The following is a 26,774-nucleotide window of genomic DNA, read 5'->3' as shown; positions in this document are numbered from 1 at the left end:
GACAGAGCGAGACTCCGTCTCAAAAAAAAAAAAAAAAAAAAAAAGAAAATCAGCCAAAAACAAAACAAAACAAAAACCTTCTTCAGGAATAAAAATTTCATGCTTGTTTTGTTATTGGTTCTTTGACCAGGAATGGGTCTTCTCTTAAATATCTCAGGGTTGTTCTCTTTTATTTTTATTAAAGGCCATTTCTCTCATTTGATTTCCCAAAAACATTGAGAATAACAGCTAACATGCAGTCAGCCCTCTATATCTGAGTTCCATATCCATGGATTCAACCAACCATAGATGAAAAATATTCAGGAAAAAAACCACATTTGTATTGAACATGTATAGATGTTTCTTGTCATTAGTCCCTAAACAATACAGTATAACTATTTACATAGCATTCACATTGCATTAGGTATAACTAGAGATTATTTAAAGTATACACGAAGATGTGTGTAAATTATATGCAAATACTATGCCATTTTTAATTTTTATATTTAGACATGGTATCTCACTATGTTGCCCAGGCTGGCTTTGAACTCTTGGGTGATCCTCCTACTTCAGCCTCCTGAGTAGCTGGGATTATAGGCACACACCACCAACCTATCTTTATTATGCCATTTCAAATAAGAGGATTTTGGTATCCTGGAGGGGTGGGGGTTGTGGGGGTTTTGGCAGCAATCCGCCATGGATACTGAGGGACGACTGTACTTGAAAATGGTAATCAAGTCATCACTTTCAAGCCTAGTTGAATCCAGCGCTTCATCTACTCCACACCTGCACCCACACAGCTGAATGTGTCTGAAGAAAAACACATAATTGTGCTGATTGATCTCACTTTAAATTCATGACCACCCATTTCCTAACAAAGCTGACCCCTCCATTTGAACACATAAATCTAATTCCATCTCTCCTGCTCAAGGATATAACTCCCACAATTGCCCCTTCCTCCTACATGTTTTATTTTCCCATCTGTACTCAACATGCAGTAGTTCTATCATTTTTTTAAGGCACTGATAATCCCACTTTCCTGTCCTGGTATGACCCCATTTCCACATTTTGAAACAAATAGACTTGCTCCGTCCAATTTCTCTCTTCCTGTTCTCACTTAAACCCACTCGGAGTATGCTTTTGCCTGATCGCTCCAACAAAACTGCTCCTGCCAAGCTCTCCAATCATCTCCACAGTGGAAATCCAGATTCTTCATCTTACTTGACTTAGCAGCCTTTGACCTGGTTAAACATTATTTCCTTCTTGAAGCACTTTCTTCACTTGACTTCCAGGACACCACATGGTTTCAAATGCTTCCTCTCAGTCTTGGCTTGTTCCTTTACTCCCCAACCTTTTCATGTTGGAATACTCCCAGCCTCCCTTGCCCTGGAACTTCTCTTTCCTATTATCTGTCTATATCTCTAGCTTCAACTATCTATCAATCTATCATGATTCCCATTCAAGTCAGAACAGGCTAAGTCTTCCTGGGTTACCAACAAACAACCACCAGCCCCAGTAGCTTAAGAAAGGTTTCTCACTCATGTTGCCTTTCAGTTGTGGTTTGCCTAGGTGTTGTATCTCATGTTGTCCTTTCTCTGGGACACAGCTCATAGAGCAGCTACCATAAAGAGTACTGCCAGCTGCTGTGACAGAGATAAGAATGTGACATTGTGCATTAATTACTAAAGCTTCCATCCAGAAGTAACACGTATTATTTCCACTTGATTTTAGTTGGACAGAGCAAGTCACAGGGCCATCATGAGTAGAAAAATATAATTCTAACATAAAACCATATTAGAAGGTGAAATGGAAATATTTGGTGAACGACACCAGTGATTACCAAAACTCCCAATGTACAGCTCTTGCGTAGGCTTCTCCTAAACTCTTTTTTCATGTACCTAACTCTCTGCTCAGCATCTTCACTTAGATATCTAACTAAAACCTCAAACTGGCGGGGCACTGTGGCTCATGCCTGTAATCCTAACACTTTGGGAGATTGAGGCGGGCAGATCACCTGAGGTCAGGAGTTCAAGACCAGCCTGGCCAATATGGTAAAACCTTGTCTCTACTAAAAAATACAAAAGTTATCTGGGCATGGTGGCATATGCCTGTAGTCCCAGCTATTTTGGAGGCTGAGGCAGGAGAATCACTTGAACCCAGGAGGCAGAGGTTGCAGTGAGCCAAGATCGTGCCACTGCACTCCAGCCTGGGCAGCAGAGTGAGACTCCATCTCAAAAAAAAAAAAAAACAAAAAAAAAACTCAAACTAAGCGTCTTCAAAACTGAGGTCTACTCTTCTTACTCCAAACCAAACCTTCTCCTACAGTTTTTTAATCTCAGTTCATGGCAACTCCATGAACTCCATATATAAGCCTCATAAGGGTTTACTGTTGTATCTTCAATGCCAAACAAAATGTGTGGCAAAAAGTAGGTTGAACAAATGAATTGATGAATAAATATTGTGTTTTTGTCTCAGTTCATGCTCTGATTTCTTCACATCTTTAAAAAATGGTAAAGTAGATACCTTCCTTAAAAAGATTCTGACTAATTGAATATAATGATCAACACTGTAGCTCGAGCATACAGGGCCTGTTACTATACCAAATACTGTGTTGAGTTCCTTGCATTCTCTGCCTCCCCCACCTAACAATTAGCCTACAAGTGCTGTACTAGTAGTTCTCTGACACTGTTAGCCTCCTGAGTCCGAGCCTTCAATACCTACATCCCCTCCCTCTTCATATGGCCATTCTCTCTCCATATGAGTATACAAACCTTTTGGGAATCCATTGCATATGTCACATTTTTTAAACAGGTTATCCTGTGATCCCCGTTAGACATTTCTAAGACCATTTACTACAAGGTTGATTTTTCTTTTAGAACTTATTATATTTACTTTTGGACTCAACACATTTTTTCTCATTAAGCTTCTCAAGTCATCTGTCCTTACTCATCAGACAAATGCCATTCCAGGTGAGGAATTTTGTGTCCTAAAAGCCTGAGTTTTTAAAGAGCTATTTGCAAATTATTGTTATTTTGTGGATCTGACTGACATACCAGGTGAGAGAGTTGTCAGCTGTTAGCTGACAGTTGCAAATCCAGGGGCCTTAAGTCAAGACTCCAGATAAGAAACACAGCAGCCCAAACTAAAGGTACTATTTCCAAATACATGTCCAGGCATTTGCTTCTCTTTTTTTAAAATAAGATCAGATTATATATAAATTATATTATTGCATAGTATTTCTTTCATAAGGTCTGTTATGGTGATAAAAATCAATAAATCTATGTGAAGTACTTAGAACAGTACAACGCAATTTAAGTATGTGTTGCTATTTTCTTTTCCTTAAGGTGACTAATTATTTAATAGTCTAGGTACTATATTAGGGTTCTCTAGAGGGACAAAACTAATGGAATAGACATATATATAAAGGGGAGTTTATTAAGTATTAACTCACATGATCACAAGATCCCACAATAGGCTGTCTGCAGGCTGAGGAGCAAAAAGAGCCAGTCCAAGTTCCCAAACTGAAGAACTTGGAATTTGACGTTTGAGGACAGGAAGCACCCAGAGTGGGAGAAAGATGTAGGCTGGGAGGCTAGGCCAGTCTCTCTTTTCACATTTTTCTGCCTGCTTATATTCTAGCTGTGCTGGCAGCTAATTAGATTGTACCCACCCAGATTAAGGGTGGGTCTGCCTTTCTCAGCCCACTGACTCAAATGTTAATCTCCTTTGGCAACACCCTCACAGACACACCCAGGATCAATAATTTAATTCTTGATTGAATCCTTCAATTCAATCAAGTTGACACTCAGAATTAACCATCACAGGTATACTCTCTTAAATTATAATCCAAAATACAATCTTCATGTGCTGTTGTTATTATTTTAAATCTTTGGTAGATTAAAATAAGACTTAAGTAGTTTAAATTCACAGTGTAATTGTAACTATACATATGTTTGGAAACCTGGATATATCAATGCAGCATGTGAGACAGGAAAATAATTAGGTTCCAAAGACCGTACAGATCTAATAATTCTGTCCTGTTGGAGCACATAACAGAAGAAAAACACAGGAGAGGTAACACTGAAACCTAATGAAAACAACCAAAAGGAACAGCCCAGCAGAGAGGAAGAGACTCAGACGCAGCAGTTTTGGCCACGTAACTGATTGACTAAGCAACCTGAAGCCTGTCGTGAATCGGTGTTTTATTCAAATGTGAATAAAGATGAATGCCCCAAATTTTAGTTACCACGGTGTGAAAACATTCATTTTTCACGGTCAGTCAGTCAAAAAATATAAATTCTCTGTTAGCTATGTCTCCAGACACACTCTCAGCCATGGCTGGAGTAAGCTTTGATCCATCTAGGCTGGGAGTGTAACCTACTCATTTCCTCACACTGTACCACGGCTATCCCAATACAGGCCTCCAGGAGGCAGTGTCTCTTCATTTTAACTGAGTGCATGAATTCTGCCAGTTCTTCAATATACTTAACTTCTGTCTTCATTCTCCTAGGAAACCTTTCTAGTCCAAGAAAAAGTATTCTGTAATGGTAGCCCACTCACCGGCCCACCCATCACGGAATAATGCATCATGACTTTGCTAGGCTGGGCGAGTTCGTTCAAAGGTCACACACAGGCCTTTGGTTTCGGGAAAGGTAGAGAGAAAGGGACCCCAATTTTGAGAGTAAAAGGACAGGAATGATTTTATGTTTGCAGCACTTGAGGGAAGATGTGATTTTTAAAACAGAGCTTAAAAACCTAAACAAACAAAAAATTTTGACCCTCATATGTGTATAGGTTGTCCTAAGGAATGCCTTTATTGCTTTACATAGAACAACCAAAGTTTCTGTTGAGACCTCAGGTTGACCCTTTGTCACTTTTCCCACTGAAAGTTGCTTTTGATGTTCATTCGCACTGATTTTTACCTTCAACTAAGCCCTTAGATGTGATGTTAGCCATTGCCACTATCAAATACCCTAGAAGAATGGATATAACCCTTTTTGTATGAGTGTCTTTGAAGCTCCAATGAGATATATGTATATTGCTGAACCTACACACGTATATATCCTTATGCTTTGGTAACAATTTCAAGGATCTCCTAGACTTTGTTCAGTAAAGTCTTCTAGGTGAAGAAGAGAGAGCCCCTTACAGCTCTCTCACTGCTATCCTAGGTCAGTTAGATTAGTCTGGTAATCAAGTGGTTTTCTGTGAACCAGTAACTGTACTGAAAGTCAAATATCAACAATCCGGGAAAACTGTCTTTGACTTCTTTATTTGGAAATATTCTATGAAGAGAGAATTTTTAATTACCACATAGGACTGATGTTTTATTTGTAGTTTGATCACCAGGTAACTGCTTCTTTCATGCATTTCATTTATTTTTACTATCATTACCTCACTTTACATAATAATATTTAACAATTACTGTAATCAGAACACTATTCACACTTTAACCGAGCGTCTTTTATGACACTCCTGAGAAAGTGGTATCTCTTCTGGATAACCAAGCCAGAAAAGAATAGTTCAATAGCTTTATTTGTGATAGTGAAAGTTGATATCAATGCTAAATTGATGACTCTCTATCCTAGGATCATCAAACCACACCTTTCTCCTTTATAAAAGTTAGCAATACTTCCACATTTGCTAATTTCATAAATGATTTAGTAATATCAACTAATACAAAGTATTTGCAAAGCATCCGAAAAAAATCATTTTCAGACAAAATCGTCATCAAGCTTAAAATTTCATGTCCTAAATGTGGAATATTATATTCACACAAACTACCTCCATTTTATCACAGTCTATTGATGTCACCACCATTGTCATTGCTGCAATTGTCATTCAGTGGTTCAAGCTTTAAGATCAGAGTGGCCCCTAGCGGTGCATTCTTTTTCTTCCCTCCCCCCTTTTGTTCCCTTTCAAATTATCAACAGGTACACTGTGAATACACATTGAGTACTCATTATAACAACAACTATTAATGAAATGCTTACTACCACCACACTTCCCTAAACTTATAGAAACAAATTATTTTGGAATTTGAAATCTCTATTTTGGAAATACGTGACACGAAAATGTTGACAGCACGGAAGCTCATTGGTAATATTTACTGACGATGAAAGTTCTAAAATGGAATATAAAAATGAGACGTTTCTTTAAAAATCAAGAAATATAAAAGGCATGCTAATAATATGATAATGGCCATCCCAAGACAATAACTCAAGAATTAACTGTCTGCAAATAATCATCTGTGTAAGCAGTACCTTGACTTTAAAGTCCTTAAAAATGCAAGCATGAAGACAAGGGAGGTAATCATACTAATTAACTCACTGTGCCTTGTAACAAATTGATTTTGAGTAAAGGAACAGGCAACTAGAGAAAAAGGCCAAAATCTCAATTAGTTAATCTGAATAGAACATAGATACTCTCAGAACTTATTTGGCCTTTAGAATAAGAGTAGAACCGGGAGGATGGGAGCAGTGGTCACTCCATGCTGACAGCCTGGAATTGTTATTTATGGCACCGTTTTTTCAGTTCTACATTCCAATGGGAGAATTTACCACGTTTGGGCAGCAGAACATGACAGGTTGACATAGACTATCCATAACAGGCTCCACCCTCAGAGAACTAATCTAACCTGTAACTTTAGCAAGCTCTTCCTATTACTAGGAATAATAGCTTAGCTTCTGTTTAAAATGTGTTCCTGACAGGCAAACTTTGTAGACTAGGTCCTGCTCAGTACCGTCAGCATTCATTTTTAGTCATCAAGTTCTAAGTAAGAGTCCTTTGCATACCTGCTACCATTTCACAAAGACTATATCACCATTCTAATAAATGCTGATATTTTGAATGTTTAGAAAGTAAAAATATAAAGAGTCACTCCTTACTCCTAGAGGATCTAGTTCTTGTATCTGCCCATTCCTGTCTCCTCAGCTTCTTCTTCCACAGGTTGGAGCCACCATGTCTTCAAAGGTACTCAGGTGTTACCGGCCGAAAAGCTGTGTTTCACTGATGGTACCACGTCTCTCTCCAGCCACCATCCTCGAGGTAGCCTTCCTTTCACAGAGTTCTTTAAAAGGATATTCTAAATACAGTATTTTCACGCTCTCTCACACACACACCTCTTAAAATTCCTGTCATAACCAGCCCCTCCAACCCCACATTCATAAATATAAATAAATAAAATAAAATAAAAATCAGGCTTCCCAAACTACTTTTCTTCCAAAATCTGTCAAGACTGACCGATGACCTCACCAAATCCAGTAGCTTTTTCTTAACCCTTAGTTTCCAAGGCCTGTCTGTTCTAGCCGACATTATTGACTACCATCATCTCAAAATCCTTTCTCCTCTTGGATTCCATGACACCACATTTCTCTGATTTTCTTCTCCCTTTACAACTCCAAGACATATATCATATATTCTCTGTCTGAGTACTATATACTTCTACTATGTGAATGAGTACAGTATTGACCACAATTATGTATATTTTTTCTTTAAAGAAGACAATACGAGGACAATGGAATGACGAGGGAGAGGGACAACAATGTACTTTTTGGCCAATTACACCTTTGTGTGATGTCTGCAAAGCACACCCCATTCTGAGTGGCTAGATGTGTGGTTTAAAGGAGAACTTGGAGACTCACAGGACATAAGAGACATCTGGCCTTCTGAGACCAATTGTGTGCATTCTAAATACCTCCTGAGCCCCCAGCAGGCCTACTAACAGATATGACCTTGGGTAGACTACATTGATTCATAGCCTTTTCCAATAACTTATTTGTTTTTAACATTATCATTTACTGTGTCTAAGATTTCTATTCAACAGACTTTTTAAAAAAGGTTTTAAACTGTGAAACCATGAGAATATGCTCTGACCATTTTTGAAATTATCAGGTGTCAGTTTGGCCAAAATCACATACTCTGAGTATATTCTTAATATTAAAATTACAAATGTTTTGTCCTTTATTTAGATAGTCAAGTAAGCAGAGGAAGGCATGTTCTCTAAAGGCAATTAGAGGAAGCTTGTTGAAAAGATCATTTTGGTTGTTTTCATTCTGTTATGAAATGCCATTCTGTTCATTTCATTCTCTAACAAACTTCATCCTGTTAGTTATCTCAAAACTCAAACTAAGAAGAACTTTAAAGCAAATGAGTGAGTTGATTGTGAAAACATGATGCTCTGCATAGCACACTGATGGCCTCTGTTCAGAATTGTTTTGTTTCTGTTTTGTCTTTTAATAGTGAAGGTCAATTAAGCCATAAAATGATAATCCAAAAGAATCCCCTATGGAAGATTCAAGGAAGGCCCAGAAGAGAAATACTAAAATTGAAAGGGAGGAGCAGCTCTACTGGCCATCTGGAGTAACTGGGAGAGACAGGCAGTAAATATCCTAAATCCACCTATTAGCCTGCATCCTTCTACCTTTCTGGTCCTCTCTTAAGATGATTAATTGATACCATTAACTTCTTAGGGTTTTTTTTCCTTTTTATGTACATATGTATGTATTTATTTATTTTAGAGATGGGTCTTCCTATGTTGCCCAAGTTGGAGGGCAGCGACTATACACAGATGCAGTCATAACACACTAGTCTCCAACTCCTGGGCTCAAGTGATCCTCCTGCCTCAGCCTCCCAAGTAGCTAGGACTATGGTGCAAACCACCGTGCCCAACTAACATCCTGTATTTTGGTATATGAGCTTATTTATTTCCACTGTAATGATCTGTATTGTCCTTTGACTTAGAAATTCTGCAGTCTCATTTGGAGAATGGGATATGAGTAGATAATAAAATTTGGAATTCTTCCTCTTCCACAAATGTATTATGTAATTATAATAATTTCTATCATTTCTGAATGCTTACTCCCTATCAGACACTGTGTGAAGCACTTTGTAGACATTATCTCATGTGATCACAGCTATTCTACATGGTAGTATTGCCCTCAATTGATTGACAAGAACCTGTGACTCAAAGAAGTAAAAAAAACTTGGCTATTCTCTAGTAGGCAGATTCAATCAATCAATCAATCAACACAAACTCGCCTAGCAAGTAGCTGAGCCAAGATTCCCAATCTGCATTTTTTTTTTTTACTCTGAAAGAACATGCTTTTCCCAGCTAAATTAATATTGCTGTTCACCATATTTCTGATGTATAATCACTGGACATTGGAGTAGACACATATTTTTAGCACCCTAATCCAGATAAGGAACTTCAAATGCTCACCAGCCCAGGCTGTGTATCCCAGCATGTTAGGAACCAGGAGGGAAGTTAGTACCACTAAAAGAAATAACTGGACCAAGAAGCAGCTTCTCCACCCCTTCTGGAATCTCTGCCTGCTTCAGCCCACCTGTCTCCACTCCTGCCTCCACCATGTCCATCAGGGTGACCCAGAAGTCCTACAAGGTGTCACCTTTCTCCCGGGGGCCTTCAGCAGCCACTTCTATACGAGTGGGCCCAGCACCCTCATCAGCTCCTTGAGCTTCTCCTAAGTGGGCAGCAGCAGCTTCCAGGGTGGCCTGGGTGGAGGCTATGGTGGGGCCTTCACAGTCAACCAGAGTCTGCTGAGCCCCCTTAACCTGGAAGTGGATCCCAACATCCAGGCCATGTGCACCCAGGAGAAGGAGCGGAACAAGATACTCAACAAGTTTGCCTCCTTCATCGACAAGGTATGGCTCCTGGAGCAGCAGAACAAGATGCTGGAGACCAACGGGAGCCTCCTGCAGCAGCAGAAGACGGCTCAGAGCAACATGGACCACATGTTCCAGAGCTATATCAAAAACCTTAGGCAGCAGCTGGAGACTCTGGGCCAGGAGAAGCTGAAGTTGGAGGCGGAGCTTGGCAACATGCAAGGGCTAGTAGAAGACTTCAAGAGCAAGTATAAGGATGAGATCAATGAGCGTACAGAGATGGAGAATGAATTTGTCCTTATAAGGATGTGGATGAAGCTTACCTGAACAAGTTAGAGCTGGAGTCTTGCCTAGAAGGTCTGACTGACGAGATCAACTTCCTCAGGCAGCTGTGTGAAGAAGAGATCCGGGAGCTGCAGTCCCAGATCTGGGACACGTCTGTGGTGCTGTCCATGGACAACAGCTGCTCCCCAGACATGCACAGCATCATCAGTGAGGTCAAGGCTTAGTACAAGGAGATAGCCAAGCGCAGCAGGGCTGAGGCTGAGGGCACGTACCAGATCAAGTATGAGAAGCTGCAGACGCTGGCTGGGAAGCAAGGGGATGAACTACGGCGCACAAAGACAGATCTCTGAGATGAACCGGAACATCAGCCAGCTCTAGGCTGGGACTGAGGGCCTCAAAGGCCAGAGGGCTTCCCTGGAGGCCACCATCACAGTTGCCCAGCAGCTGGGGAGCTGGCCGTTCAAGATGCCAACACCAAGCTGGAGGGTACCCTGCAGCAAGCCAAGCAGGACTTGGAGCATCAGCTGCGCAAATACCAGGAGCTGAGGAACATCAAGCTGGCCCTGGACATCGAGATTGCCACCTACAGAAACCTGCCGGAGGGCGAGGAGAACCGGCTGGAGTCTGGGATGCAAAACATGAGTATCCATACGAAGACCACCAGCGGCTATATAGGTGGCCTGAGTTCGGCCTATGGGGACCTCGCAACTCCTGGCCTCAGCTATGGCCTGGGCTCCAGCCTTGGCTCTGTCACGGGCTCTAGCCCACCAGGGTCGTGGTTGTGAAGAAGATCAAGACCCGCGATGGGAAGCTGGTGTCCGAGTTGTCTGACGTCCTGCCCCAGTGAACAGCTGCAGCAGCCCCTCCCGGTATACCCTTCCTGCGGCTGCCCCAGAGCCTAGGAGGGAGGGCCGCTGTGCAGGGGAGCACAGGGAACAGGAGACCCACCTGATGCTCAGCCCTAGCCCTCAGCCCACTCACGGGGGAGTTTACTGCCTGGGGACGCCCCTGCCCATGCCTCCAGCTACAAAACAATTCAATTGCTGTCTGTGTGTGTGTGTGTGTGTCAATTGCTGTGTGTGTGTGTGTGTGTGTGTGTGTTCAAAATAAAACCTCAGCTAGCTCTGCCCAAAAAAATAAATAAATGAGGACAAACCGCCTTACTTCTCCCGTTCTATGGATAATGGCACCCACTGTTTATTATAAGATGTGACTTGCCTTAGTAATCAGAGAAAGCTCAATTAGGAAAGAATGCAAAGCAGTGCTATATTTTGGAGAGACACTTTATCTATATAATTTTCTGTGAAAGCCTATTCCTGTAAGCAGGACTTGGAATGTGTTGCTTACTCTCATAATCATCAGAACCATGAAATAAATACATCTTTTATAAACCTACAGCCCAGATCGGCCTCCATCTTCAATTCTAGGCACTCTGGCTAATGCCAGTAAAAAGAAGAAAAGTAATTCATGCCTTAATTAGACCAAAATTATTATTTCTAAGTGGATCTCTTAAAGTAAATCTCAAATTGATTTGTGGTGTGTGTGTGTGCGTGTGTGTGTGTGTATTTTAAAAGCATAAGGAGGTCATATTTTCTCAAACGTGCACATTTTGGCACAAGCAAGTCTACCAGAAGTCTTCTGAAAACATAGCTTAGTAGATTATACAATTATTAAAGATTGACGTTTTCTGTTCAGTTTAATGAACCAGAAATTGCATTTTTAACCTTGACTGACGTGCTGTCAGATGTCAGTCATCTTTTTTTAATCTATCTGAAATAGACTATAAATTAAATTGGTCCAAAAACTAATTTATTAGACCAGCAGAGGGGCAAAAATAGCCAGTGGTAATGGAGAAAGATTTCAAGGAAGATTCGTTCTGAAGTCACGTTAAGAAGACGGCATATGGCAATGAGAATGACTGATTTACAGACACAGTCAAGAGATCTATTGGGAGAAGGGAAATCCTGCAGCAGGATTTCCTTGAAGCCCTTGTAACTTGCAATGTAATATAAACATGTACTCAAAGCCCGGTGAAGACCGCTACACACCAGACAGAATCCTAACAGTGTGAAACATACATTCTCAAGCCAAATTATACCTAAAACAAGTCTATCACTAAGCTTACAACACTTTTTACAATTGTCCATTGTTGCATTTTATAACTTTCAATGTAAACATTTTGTACGTATCTCCCTTACCAATCAGTTGACTATTTCCATTTCAAACAGAATCTATTTGCTGCACGGTATTTCATGTGTTAGGAAAAGTCAACATCTCCATTAATGTTATAAAACAAGCATCTCCATAACACCTCCTTTGTTTTGTTCATACCATTTTTTCCTATTTCCTTTTTAAGGACATTATTCGGTTTGTAAAAGATTTTCCAGTAAATAAACTTGTGACCTCTGCTTTTCCCACAAGCTTCTTAATACATTGCAGGTGAGATATTTCTGTGGGTTGAAGCTACTTGTATGAAATGTTGGAATAATTAGTAAGTTCAATCAATTCTGCAAAACAGCTGGTCAGTTCTGATAGGAGGAATATAATCAACATAACAAATTGGACACACATTCCACTTCAGACACCAGCGCAAGGTGTCCATTGACTCAAGAACAAACAGAAGCCAGCCTCTGTCCTCAAGGAGCTTGGAGTCCTGGGGTAGGAACAAAATATGTGTAAATGACTGTAAGTCCTTTGGTGTTAAGCCAAGAAGGTAAACTCAAAAGTTGATAAAATACGTTTGCTCAAATAAAATCATCATCTTTACTAGTTCATTTGTTTTATTTTAAAGGAAAGTAACAAGTTTATTTTTCAGTACATAGACAAGCATTAAAAAAAGAGGTGGGAGAGGCATTTTATAACTTGTCAAATTACGATTTTTTAAGTCTTACGTTTTTACACACACACACATCACACACACAGGTGATGGGGCTGCCTTCCCTTCCCTATCCCTGGCAGGAAGGCAACCCAGTGTGAACAGCCAGGGACCACACAAGGTAGGGGTGAGAGCAGGGCAGCACCCCAGCAAGGTCAGGAGATTACTTACTGGAGAATTGAGTAAATAAGTGAACATATCAAGAATAATGATAACCAGGCTTTTCACTGTCAGAGAACATGAGGTACAAATATGAGAAGGGGGAAGGAGAAACAACCCCTGCAGCATTAGATTGGAATTAAAGTTTATCTGGATGGACTCATGGTTTTCAGTGTATACCTAGAAAGATAGATACAGAGATATAGAGAGATGAAAATGTGTATATACATGTGTATGATACATATATGTGTGCAGATATGTATATATTATGTAGGTGTGTATGCAGGTATATATATACTTGCATAGATTTCCTTGCTCTGACCACTGAGAAGACGTAGGGGCAGCAACATCTCAAGAGCAATAAAGCACACCAAGCACACAGATCTCGACTTTTGAATGCCACTTCTCCATCTTAAAAGACAAAAACAGGACATCTTAGACAAATGGCAGACTCCAGGTGGTTAGGGGCAAGGAAAGAAGACGTGCTTGTGCACATCTTGGTACATCAAGTTTAGGAAGCTGTCACTTGTCAAATCTGGGACAACTTGAACATCAAAATAAATAATCATTGTAATGGATTATAACTCATCGATGTAAGTCTCTAAGTACACACTTATATCAATACATATGTACATATACACATACATACATCTTTACATACTACCGAATGGCAACTAATAATGGCATTTGGCAAACTGTTATGCTAACAATTAACTCAGGCAAGAAACATCAATGGAGGCTAAAACTGGTAGATAAAATTGGGATAAGCAGATTTTACACAGTCTCCAAGTGACTTTCCACAAAATACCCATTATTACAAAGGAAAAGACAGATAGGTTTGCAGCAGAAAAAAAATGTCAGACATCATCTTAACTAGGGGATCAGTGTTAACTTCTCCAGCAATGAGACAAGCAGACAAACAACTGCCATCAGAGAGGATGAAGTAAGAACACAGCAACACTTCTGTGAAATTCTGGCCAAAAATTCTGGGTCTTAACATAAGGAAACATCAAACAGACCCAAATTGGCCTTTAATCTTCATAACTCTTCAAAGTCATGGAAAGTAAAAAGACTAAAGAATTGCTCCAGGTTTGCAGTTTGAGCCACATTACAGCTGGGTGTAAGGTCCTGTCCTAGATCATACCCCATTGTTATAAAGGAGACTAAAATGGAGTCTCTGGGGTAAGGATATATTTGAGACATTTATACTATTTAACTTTTCTGTACATTTGAAAATGTTTCAAAATTAAAATTATAAAAAGAGGTAATGAGTAAAAGCACTTACTCTAAGGGTAATCCAAGTAAAGTGAGGTGGGGTTCAGAAGCTAGAAAATCCCATTTCCATAGTAACAGAGCCCAGGTCTGCCTTCAGTATTACTGTATCTTGAGAGCCAAATTGGCATATGTTGAATGAATTCTTTGGTTAATTGAGCAGAGAGAAGGGGAGGTGTCAGCCAAGAAAGGTTTCATGAAAGAGACAAAGGGGAAGAGGGGGCAGTCTAAGCATGGGAAAATGAATAAATAAGGTCACAGAAGTGAAGAAGCAGATAGCACATGAAGCAGCAAGTGGTTGGAGTAGAGAGAATGTTTTAGAACACAGGAGGAGTGATGGTTAGGAAAAGTAGTTCATACAACATAAGAAATAACTTACAATATCAGGGTGAGGTAAGGAAGGAACACTAACTTTAGAAGGCAATTGAAAAAGCTTGTTAGTCCTTTCTAAGCAAAGTCCAATTAATCTTCTTTTTTTTCTATTTTTGCTCTAATAGAGGTACCAAGGCCCAATGGTGTATCCAAGGAGGAAAGAATACGAGCAAAGATTAGGGTTAGTCTGCAGTCACATGACAAAATCCCCCAGGGAATTCTACAGGATTATGTTCCATAAACCCTATGTTAGTGTTTTGTGATGGAATAATTTTGAATTGGGCTAAATTAACCATATTTTTCTCCTAAATGACTCTTTACTGGGATATTCCAAAAGGAAGAGAATATGCAATTTGACCCAAGGTAACCTCAGTACCATTCCCCACTCCACCTCCATCCACCAGGAGACTCTAGCGGAACTGCAAAAGCACACTCCAGGAAATGTTTGTGTGGTTGAGCAGAGGGAAAAAGGCTTATTCCAGGTATTTGTGAACAGCCATCTCAACCCTGCAAGGCATGTGAGGATTTTAAGTGAAATCAGAGATGAAGTATAAAGTGATTGAACTCAAATGGTGGCAGAGGAGCAAGGCCCTGCACACCATAATTTGCCTACTTCTTTCTTTTGAGCTCTGTCAGTTTCTATGTAAACAGCCACACACAAAGATTGTAAGGATAAAGTTAAGCCCTCCCAAGGGCTCACATGAGCTGACCTTTTCGTGGCACTGCGCTAGCTGTGGCCCAGTTACCATGGATATCAGAAGAGTTAGAGGAAGCTTGCAAGAAAGCATTGATTCATGAACGGGTGAGGGTAGTGCCTATGGCAGTTGGGGTGTAAAATAAGGCAAAAAAAATGAAATGAGTGGGGAGAGATTGAAAGGCCCGTTTGATGGAGGCTCAAAGTGCTGCCGGCCTGTACTCATCCTCTCACTCTACCAATGCCGACAAGAACACCTTCAGTGAATGTTCCCATTCAGGGTCTGGTGACTCTCACTGACAGAAATACATTCAGCCCAGAAGGGGGAATGACTGATGATGCCTATGGAATTGAAATTCAGCAGCGTGTAAAGTATGCACAGTGCCTCTTCAGTGACCATATTGGACAATTACCAAGTTGAAAGACACATAAGTGCCATGTAAACTTTTCAAACATTCAAGGAGAAAATAGCTCTTCCCTGCACAACTGTGGTTCTTCCTATGAGAAGGAGGAGGCAGCAAGAACTGGTAGTAGCAAAAAGCAAGAGATAAATGGAGAAAAAGTGAGGAAGATCTTTAAGGTTTCTCCTCCAGGTACTATGGAGTAGAAAAGAGGGAAGATGTGAAATGGAGAAGGGAGGAAGCCTGCACGTGCATGCAATCAATTTTTTGAAAAGGTGTAAGATGCCCCTCTGTGATTCTCAAACTTCAGTTTGCTCCGGAGTTCTCTGGGCAGTTTGATAAGAAAGCAGATTGCAGGGTTTCATGTTCCATAAAGTTAGGGCTCACTAGGTTGAGATGTATACTCAGAAGTCTGAAAGATAAAAAGATCTTCAGATGATAATGATGCCAGCATCCTTTGACCACAGTGTTATAAATCCTGGGCTATGATGATCTAGTAAAAGTTATTTGGGCTGAGCATTTCCTGAGACTATAATGAGTCCATGACTGAGTAAGCCAAAGCTGATGAGCAGGCTAACAGAAGGCTCCTAGTACAGGTGACTAGAAAGGGATAAAATATAATCTCTTTGTCATCTATGTATTGGTCTATGTCAAGTCTTGCACATCAGTGGAGAAATACAGCTAGATATAGGTATATAGATATAAATATAGATATAGATATGTGGGGGGGAGGAAGGGACCCACTTTAGGTAAGAGAAGTATTGAACAGGAGAAGAAATGCAATATGGTCCAGGTCTTGATGTTATATAGTTGAATCCAAGTAAATTAATACATAATCCACCCAATTATTTTAAAAAATTGAGCTCAAATAAACCTTAAAATGAGGGACTCTATTCCAAGCAGTCAGCCACATGTGTCCCCTCACAACCATGTCCTGGAGGCAGCGAAGTACTGAGGTGACAACCCTACAAGAACATGTGCGTGCATATATCTTTACAAGGTAGTGATCTTATTCCTGTCGAATATATGGCCAGAGGGTGATTGCTGGGTCATATGGTACTTTTGTTTTTAATTTCTTTAGAAATCTCCATACTGTTTTCCATAATGGTTGCACCAAGCTACATTCCCATCAACAATGTACAACTGTTCCCTTTTCTCCACAGCCTCAACATTTATCTTTTGACTTTTTAGTAATAGCCATCCTAACAGGTGTATAAAATGGGTAACTTTGTGAGAAGATGGATATGTTAATTTGTTTCACTACAGTAACCACTTTACTATATATAGTATTCCCTATTATCATGTTGTGTACTCTAAATAAACACAATAAATTTTTGAGCCCTGTATGATAGTCAGCCTGCCTGGTTTCAAATCTGGTTCTGAAACTTCCTGGCTGTGTGACTTTGGACAAATCAGATCATACAACTATCTGAATCACAACTTTTTTGTAATAAGGGGATTTTAATATAGGAAATTGGTTGTACATATTTTGGAAGGGCTAAAGAAGAAAAAAGAGAGGTGCTGTAGGAGAAAGGAGGAAGAAGGACTGACCCCTAAAGATTAGAAGCTGCTAAAGCCCCTAGATTGGAGCCCTCTAGCAGCACCTCCTACTGTGCTGTTGGAGAAACTATCTCAGTTGGTTCTGCATTCATCAAAAAGTCCCTGTGGTGACTGGGGTTGGAACCACAGAAAAGATGTTGACTTGGTCTAAGCATAGGGACTTCAGAACCTCTCCACCTTTGTTGCCATAGCAACAAACAACAACCATCACATTATTAGTGTCAAAAGCAGGAAACTTCTCTCGGTCCACTTCTGATCTTCAAACAGGAACTTTAGATTCCCATTAGCATAATTGAAAAGTAAGCCAGCTGGCAATGGAAGCTGGGAAATGTAGTTTGCATACTTCAAGCCCCAGTAGTATAAAATACAGCATAATTGGGCAGATATGAAGCTGAACAAGATGAGTAAATAACTAGCACAAATGCTCATGAGAGATTGGCCTGTAGTTTTCATTCTCATAGTGAATTTCTATCATTTCTTTTAAACATGTCTTTATTTTACCATATATTTAAGGTATACAACATGATGTTTTGATATATATAGTAAAATGGTCACTATAGTGAAGCAAATTAACATATCCATCATCTCACATAATTGCCCCTGTATGTGTGTGCATGAACTCATTTAAAAATCTACTCTCTCAGCAAATTTCCAGTATACGGTTGTCATATTTTCCTCTAATTTGGTCTTGAGGTCTCTCTTTGGAAAGTGGTACAAATTCCAATGCTGCACTCACAGGGCTCCAGGGTAAATGGTCATGGTTATTTACAGTGTGCTTTCACAGGGTACTTCTTTATTCTCATGGATAGCCTAATGCCCAAATGTTCAACCCATGACCAGGTGTCTCTCACACAGGAAAATCTTATTCTGGCAGACACCCCTGTGGGACTCTTGTCTGACTTGTGGATAGCCACTCTCTAGGAGAGAACCTAACTTTTCTCCAGGAAAGAAGTTAGGTTCAGGTGTATTGGTCAGACGAGACACAGAGGAGGCAGCACAGCAAAACAAAATAACAAAAGCAGTTTCTTACATACAAATCCCAGATGGAAGAGGGCAGCACATCTTGTAGGGCCAATGGGAAAGGGGAGCTTTCAGGACATGCACACTCAATCAGTGGGTAGGCAGAGAGAGAGAAAGTGAGGGACTTATGGTACCTCTGTCTTTCATATGGTTCAGGGCATTGCCCAAACAGATGTTCCTCAAGGAATTCTAATTGGTGGGTTTAGAGCAAGCAGGATTCAGTTCCCAGGAGTCATGCTATGACTGAGAGGTGGTCACTATGGCATACCTGCACATTCCATGAAAGGTATGGGGTCACTGGGGCAAGTCAAGTAGATTGTATCTAGCTTTACCATAGGAAGGAGGTCCACGCCTCCAATCTGTGGAACTTTACCCTGTTCAAGTCTCTACTTTCTATGATAGCATTTCTTAAATGCTTACTAACAATCACACTGGCCTGGAAATCAGAAGACCCTAGTTCAAGAACTGACATATTTACTAATGACATTGAAAAAGTCATCTTACCTCCTTGAATATCAGCTTCTACTTCTAGAAAATGGAGCTAGCACTATCCCTATTGGAGACTGAGAAGTTCAAGATCAAAGCCCTGGACTGGAACCATTAGCAGCACCTGCTAATGGGCTAGTGGAGAAACTATCTCAGTTGGTTCTGCATCCATCAAAAAGGTCATGTACTGACTGGGGTTGAAACCACAGAAAAGATGTTGACCTGGCCCAAGCTTCAGGAGCTTGGAATCTCTCTACGTTTGCTGTCACAGGTCATCTTACCTCTTTGAACATCAACTTCTACTGCTATAAAATGGAGCTAACAGTAACTCTTGCCAGCAAGCAGTTAGATCAAATGAGAATGCAAATGTCCAAATAGTCTATAGACTGTAACACTGTAGAAATTTGAAGCATGAGCTGGTTACTACTGTTCTTAAGAGTAGTTCAAATTCTGGTGGAGATTGGCTTTTCAAGATTGACCAAAAAACTATGTTCACACTTAAAGCTATTATCAGTTTCAGCTTGAATACCACTCATTTATTCAAGTTAATTCAGAATGATTCACTTTCTGTCACATGAATCAAGAACCCATTGCTATATTTTGAAAGTTTGTTTTCCCCAAAAGTTCATGTTGAAATCCTAACCCACAGGATGATGGTATCAGGAGGTATTAGAAGCTGAGGCCTTTGAGAGGCTCTGCCCTCAGAAGTAGGATTAGTGCCTATATAAATGAGGCCAAAGGAACTCATTCACTCCTGCCACTATAAGGAGGTTTTAGAGGAAAGTGACCCTCTATGGACCAGAAGACAAACACCGAATCTGCCAGCACCTCGATCTTAAAATTCCCAGCCTCTAAAATTGTGAGGAATTTCTATTGTTTATGAGCTGCACAATGTATGGTATTTTGTACAGCAGCCCAAACTGACTAAGACACAGAATGCATTTGCCCAACTAAATAATTTTTTAATCCTGTGAGAAAAAGAATAGCAGGGACTTTGAAGAGAGTCGGGCCTGAACCTAGTCTGCCATCTTACTTTGCTTACAACACAGAACACAGGTCTGCCTGGTGCAGTGGTAAGAGGCTTTCCAAGCTTTGTGCCATCCCTTCAGTGGAGCCTATGGGCAGAGCCAGGGCATCTGATCAGAGGGCGGGTGTGTTCAGGGTGCTCTTCCAGAGCAAGCTGCCCCCCAGCCTTGGCCAATGAACAGAATATCAGGGCAGCAGCAACTACAAATCATTCCCAGTCACCCAGAAATTGCCGGGTCTGAAGGAAGCTGACAGCTATCAAAGCCGCTGTGGCTGACTGACTGCTACTCACCAAGGCAAAGAACAGCTTCCAGTGGAGGGCTGAGGGAACGGGGCTGAGTCCTGCCAGCAAAGACATGACCTCTGCAAGTCACCCTCTTTGCTGCACTGTTGAGACTTCGAAACTAGAGAATTCATGGGAAACACATAAGAAACATCTGAAATTCCATGAGAAAGAGGGCACAGAGATGCTGTCTAACTCAGAAGTGGCAGTTGTTGTCATGCCCAATAACAAACTTTGCAGTCCTTTTTTCTAACTGATATTTTTAATAATCCCTTTACCCACAAGCAACTCAGAGATATTAGGTTTTCTGTGTTTCCAGGGGTTGCTAGGCAACATTTCTAGGCAGCTGGAGATATTTCCATAGTAAGCAAGTCATGTTCTACCACAAAGGCCATGGTTTGAAAAATACATTTTTCATCTATCATCTATAAACCCAGTGTTTTAATACTAGGGGCCTTTTATAATAGCTAAAATGAGATTCAGCATTTGATAATAGTAACTATAGCGTGCCTTAGCATCGAGCCCTGATATAATTCTGCTCTGAGAACATGCATATACCAAAGAGTGCGTCAGTTTTTATAGGTACCATCACTCAAGCATGGTCAACAAGATGAATTTTTTTTAATTAGAGTTTTTTAAAGAGCTTTTAGAGGTTGGTTCTTTGGTTTTTGTTAATTTCAAACTGAAAAGATTTGTTTTCCCTGATTTTATTATTACTTCAAAAAATGTGAGATAACCTCTAATAGAATGAAATTTACTTGTAGGAGTCTCCATTTTCCTAATTAAAATTTAATACATACCAGTGATCTGTACATTTTTGCTAAGTTCTAATTTTGATTCTCTTTAGTTGGATGCTTACAAATCCCTTCAGCGTGTGGGACGCTTTAGAAAATTTAAACATTGACTGTGCCTGGAGGTATTTTTAAAAGTCTCCAGAAACCCTGAGCTGCATCTCTGCTGTTACAGAAAATTAGCTTTTAACAACAAACATGTTAATCGACAGTGGATTTAATTATTTCTCATCCTTTGCTCATTGCCATTCTTTAGAGCCATGCAGTTGTACCCAAAGCAGAACCTTCTTCTCCTCTGGAAGGTATGCAGTGCCAAACTTCTAATCCCCAGGTTTTGAAAGAGTTACATATCCAGAGTCCCAAATAGTTTTGCAGAATTGGCATCCACAAAAGGACACTTCTAGAGTTGTCTTAAGCACAGAGTCACCCACTCTTTTTTCACCAGCCAAAAAAAAAAAAAAACATGTTCTAAGTCAGCAGTGTTGTTTGCTGGTTCCTCAAGATACTAAGAATAACAATTAAGTTTACCATATGAAAACCAAACTCTTTTTGGACCCATTTCTCTAATGCTTTATTATTTATGTAGCTTCAGAAGGTGAGTTGATTGGTTTCAAAATAACACATTTATATCTGATTCTTTTCTAATTGGGTTTTATACAGGTGAAAAACAGAAGTACAAAATATAATTAAAGATAATAAAATTATCTTCCACATGTATATGCTATCTGTTTTAAATTTTTCTTGCAGCAGTGGGTACTTCACAGAACAAAAGGGTCAGAGGTTAAGAATTTTATCTTCAAGAGAAGTAGATGAAGTGGCACATTTAGGCACCAAGAATAAGTTTCTCCTGTAATTGACAATTTTCAAAATCAGGCAGATCTACAGAATTAAAGTAACTTTAATATTTGTATTCTTAACCAAGTCTTTGTGTTGTTAACCACACCCACAATTAGGAAAATAATTTTTTCTTCTGCTAAGCAATAAAATCTCATTGATTCATCCAACAAATCTCGAGACCCTACTGTACATCAGGTACCTTGTCCGTCTCTAGGGATGTAAGTGAAGGGAATGTTTTCCCTGCCTTCAACGAGTTTATGGCCCGGGAAGGAAATACAAATAATTAGCTAGGCAATTATAGCTGCGCAATTAGCGCCAGATAGAAGTAAAAGCAGGGAATTAGGAGAACCACAGCAGAGCTCAGGAGAGTCCTCCAAGCACCTCCAAACTGAGACCTGAAGGATCCACAGAGTTAGCAAAGAGGATGTGTGGGGGAAGGGGAGGAGGGAGGGCAAGAGTGTTTCAGACAGGAGCCATGAGTACCAAGAAAAGCAGCACCTCTCTCCTTCGCTGGGGACAGTCATCTTCTCCCTGTGTCTGTGTCCTAATCTCCTCTTCTTATTAGACACCAGTCACAGGGGATTAGGGCTCACTCTAATGACCTTGTTTTAGCCAAATTACCTCAAAATTATATTTTTTAAAAAAAAAACCTTATCTGTAAACAGTCACACTCTGAGTTACTGGGACTTAGAACTTCAACATATAAATTTTGGAGGAACGAATTTAACTTGTAACAGTCACTTTTGCTGTAAAAGTGGAGAAGGTAAAACTAGAGGATAGAGACATGACAGGAAAACCCAAAGAGTGTATTTCCAGGAAGGGGGAGGAGTTAACAGCACTCTAAGTGATCCAAGGTCAATAAGAAGGTAAGGACTGAAATTGTCCTTCAGAATTAGGGGCAAGGAAGGGACGATGACTTCAATAAGTGCTGCTTTGGAGAGTGATGGGTGCCAAAGGCCAATCTCAGTAGTTTATGAACTGTCTGGGAGTTCAAAGGTGCAAGCAACCCCTCAGGAAGTTTATCTGAGAAAGTCAGGAGAGAGCTATGGGTAACTGAAGACAGAGTCACAAGAGGACTTATTTTGTCAACAAATAATTATTAAATTCCCACTGTGCACACAGGGCTGAGGAAGTACATTAGATAAAACCTTGCCATTGACAAAATCAAAGTTTTGAGTTAATGGAGAAATTACTAATTTCCATATATGATCAAGGACTGGAATACATAAAAATGATATCAGATGCTGAGTTTGGGAGTCAGAAGTAATCTATTTTTTAATTTTTAGCAATTTATTTAATGTAGTAATAATAAAAGCTATCACTAAGTATCACGTATTAGGCAATGTGCTAAGTGCTTTACACTATATCTTCTAATTAATATAAAAACTGTATGAGGTAGCTAATATTATTTTCTTCATTTTCAAATAAGGAAGCTGAGATTTAATGAAGTTAAATAACTCAGTGAAGGTCTAAAAGCTAGTAAAAGTAGACCCAAACACCATCCATGTCCATGCTATTAAGAAGAAATGCCAAAAACTCATTTCAAAAGGAGTATCTGTGTTTGAAAAAGGATGTGCTGAGGGGGCGTATTTTGTGTAACATGGGGAAAAACAAGACAGAAACTGTGTTATATGATTATGGCAAAAGAAAAACTGTTTATAGAGTCACTTAGCACTGGTCATCTGCATTAGAGTGCAGACCTTGGTTAAATTCTATCATGAATCAAAGAATCCTGGGAGTTCCATGTTGTATGTACATCTCGCCTGCCAATCTGACATAAATTTCTCAAGAGTAGCTATGCCTTTATTACCCTTTGTTGTTCCCACCAAGCCTAGCTCAGTGGTTTCACTGTAGGAGTCTAATTAAGGCTCAATAAATGTTTGCTTTAATTACTGAATGTTAAACAAAAATATTGAAACAGAGAACAAAACAATCTCAGTATCAAAACAAAGGTACTGGGACCTTTTGAGAAAAACATTCTCCTTCTGAGACACCATTTTCTCCTCCTTGCTTAAATATTTTGGGCCTTTGATGATATTTGACAGCATTTCCTAGCACTGATTCACTGGCTCTGGGAGGGGAGGGTGAATCTCTTCTCTCCCACTGTATCTTAGCAATGATAAAAACAGGCCATTTCTGTCATTTTTGCAAGCTGAACAGAGATGCTTTACTTCCAGCTGCTTATCAGACATATAAATCAACACCAACAATCAATTATACATCCTTGCTTTGCTGCTAAGATCACTAATAGAATACAGTTGGCTCATACCATTAGTAGTCAAGAGTCATGCATAAATGTAACAGTAACTGGTAGCTGCTTAATTCCAAAATCACATTTTTAAAGATACATTAGAAAGAAGCTATTGTAACCCTTCATGCACCAAACTGCATTGGTTCTACTTTCGTAAATCCCTAATAGCATTTCTTCAATCGTTAGTAGACTCCTATTTGCATGTGTAGTAAGGCATATAATGTCTAATGATAATTTGGGTGATCATGGTATTATAATGCAATAGCATTTTTAAAGTAAAAGTTCACATGTATGAGAGGAATTTTCTGTCTCTAGACAACTGAAAGATTATTCAAAGGTCTAATTGCCTTTTTACATACATAATTCCAGCCACCAAAATTGCCATCTTGGAGGGAAGTATTGAATAGTGGTTACACGTGTGGTCTGTGGAGTCAGACTACATCGGATCAAACCCAAGGTTTACTATTTATGTGATCTTGGAAAGTTGGCCTCTTTTACCTCCATTTCCTCAACTCTAAAAAGAAATAATATTCAACCATAAAATAGAATGAAATCCTGTCATCTGTGGCAACATGAATGAACCTGGAGCTAATTGTGTTAGTGAAATAAGCCAGACACAGAAAGACAAACACCATATGATCTCACTCTTATGTGGAATCTAAACAAGTTGATTTCATAGACAGAGAATAATGGTTACCAGTGGTTGAGGAGGAAAAGCAGGAAGGAATACCAGGAGAGGTTGGTCAATTGGTACAAAGTCATAGTTAGACAGGAGAAATAAGTTTTGGTGTTCTATTACACAGTAGGGTGACTATAGCAAATAATGCAGTGTATATTTCAAGGTAGTGAGATTTTGAATGCTGTCATCACAAAGAAATGCTAAATGTTTATAGTGATGGGTATAATAATCATTTTGATTTGATTATTATACTATGTATACATGCATTGAAACATCACATTGTACCCCAAAATATGTACAATTATGTTTTTGTTATAAACACATACATTAAATTTAAAAATAATAGTGACACTTATTGGTTGCTTTGTGGATAAAAATCAGATTAAAAATAAATAAAAATGGGATAAAAAGAATTAAAAATAAAAATATAAATATGAAACATTGATACATAAAACAGTAATGTAGGTGACTTTCTAACCAGAGAGACATCTCATTTTATTGAAGAAAAATTGACATCACATAAAATTCACTATTTTAACCATTTTAAATAGTACAGTTCCGTAGCTTTTAGTGCATTCACAATGTTGTATAACCATTGCCATTATCTAATTTTAGAGCATTTTCATCTCCCCTAAAAGGAACCTCATACCCATTGAGTAGACAGGCAATCACTCATCATTCCCCCACATCCCAGCCCCCTGGCAACCAGGAATCTGCTTTCTGTCTCTATGGATTTGCATATTCTGGACATTTCATATAAATGGAATAATACGAGAGAGAGTCAAGTAAATTCATTAAGCAGAAGTATTAGCATATATCTAGAGTTTTGAAGATAAATACCCAAAGAATTAGAAATAATTAAAAGGGTTTCTTCTGGGGAGAGAGGGTGGAACTTAGGGTAGAGAGAAGCAGCATGAAAGGGTGCTTTTCACTGTAACGTCTTTACTGTTCAGCATATGTCTAGTGCTTTGATAATTTATTTTTCTTTTAAAAAGAAATTTTATTTTTAAAAAGAGGATACTATTAGTATTTAATCAGGTTGTTAGAAGTTGAGTGACATAATGGACATAATACCCATGAAACAGTTGGCCCAGTGCCTGACACACAGGAGATATTTGATAAATGTTAATTGTTAGTATGATTATTACCACTAATAATTAACCAGGTTATCAGTGTTATACAGCAATGGAAGCAGAGCCATTTTGGGGACAGATCCCAGGGCACTTTGAAAATGAACAGTGCAGTATTGTGTATTTTATAGGCATACCACTAATATAATATCAAAATAGTTCTTTAAATGTAATTCTTAAGTTTCCTTCAGTCTTTTAGATGATTAGATAAATTTTGATTGAGAAGAAAAAAGTATTTAAAATAAAACTGAAAGCTTAATGGAGTTTTGCTACTTAAGTGTCATGCTGCCTAGTGAGTCATTGTTCAACCAGGTGGAGGGAAAGGTCCTGTGGGCAGCCAACAATACATGGCAGGAGGATGGCACTGAGCTTCTGACCAAACAAAGGTCATAAGCGAGAGACGTCTCTTTTCTCATTGTGACCTTCTATAGAAGTTAACATGTCAACGCACTTTATTCTGGAACATGCTTTATCAATTCCACCTATTAAATGTTAACCATCAAAGTGACAGGTGAGAGGCATCACCTTGAAATGAGGCTAACTGCCAGCACTAAAGCACTGCTTATCACAACCCAAATCCACGCTATGAGCGGCAGGTGGGTTGAAGACGCTCAGAACTAGAATAGACCTTGGTAACAGTATTAGTCTATTTTCACACTGCTGTAGAATACCATCCGAGACTGGGTAATTTATAAAGGAAAGAGGTTTAATTGACTCACAGTTCTGCATGGCTCGGGAGGCCTCTTACAGGAAACTTACAATCATAGTGGAAGGCGCAGGGGAAGCAGATACCTTCTTCACAAGGCGGCAACAGCGAGTGAGGAAGTGAAGGAAGAAGAGCCGCCCCCACCCCCGCCCCCTTATAAAACCATGAGATCTCTTGAGAACTCACTCACTATCACGAGAACAGCATGAGGGAACCGCCCCCATGATCCATCACCTCCCAGCTGGTCCCTCCCTCAACACCTGGGGATTACAATTCAAGATGAGATTTGGATGGGGACACAGAGCCAAATCATATCAGTAACCAACCCTTCAACTCTTAAATCCATT

At 39.6% G+C, this 26,774-nt stretch overlaps 1 protein-coding gene across 1 annotated transcript in view; it reads right to left on the bottom strand.

Annotated features, from left to right (window-relative positions):
* CLEC14A (C-type lectin domain containing 14A) overlaps positions 1-26,540 on the bottom strand; it is a 473,592-nt gene extending 447,052 nt beyond the window's left edge. Inside the window, exon 1 of the mRNA XM_055291484.2 lies at positions 26,441-26,540. The gene's annotated coding sequence lies outside the window, so the exon portion shown is untranslated. The remainder of the gene's footprint in view (positions 1-26,440) is intronic.
* Positions 26,541-26,774: the final 234 nt, after the last annotated feature.

This window comes from Symphalangus syndactylus, chromosome 9, assembly GCF_028878055.3.
Source record: "Symphalangus syndactylus isolate Jambi chromosome 9, NHGRI_mSymSyn1-v2.1_pri, whole genome shotgun sequence".
NCBI lineage: Eukaryota > Metazoa > Chordata > Mammalia > Primates > Hylobatidae > Symphalangus > Symphalangus syndactylus.
This window is presented reverse-complemented; position numbering and strand designations above follow the sequence as displayed.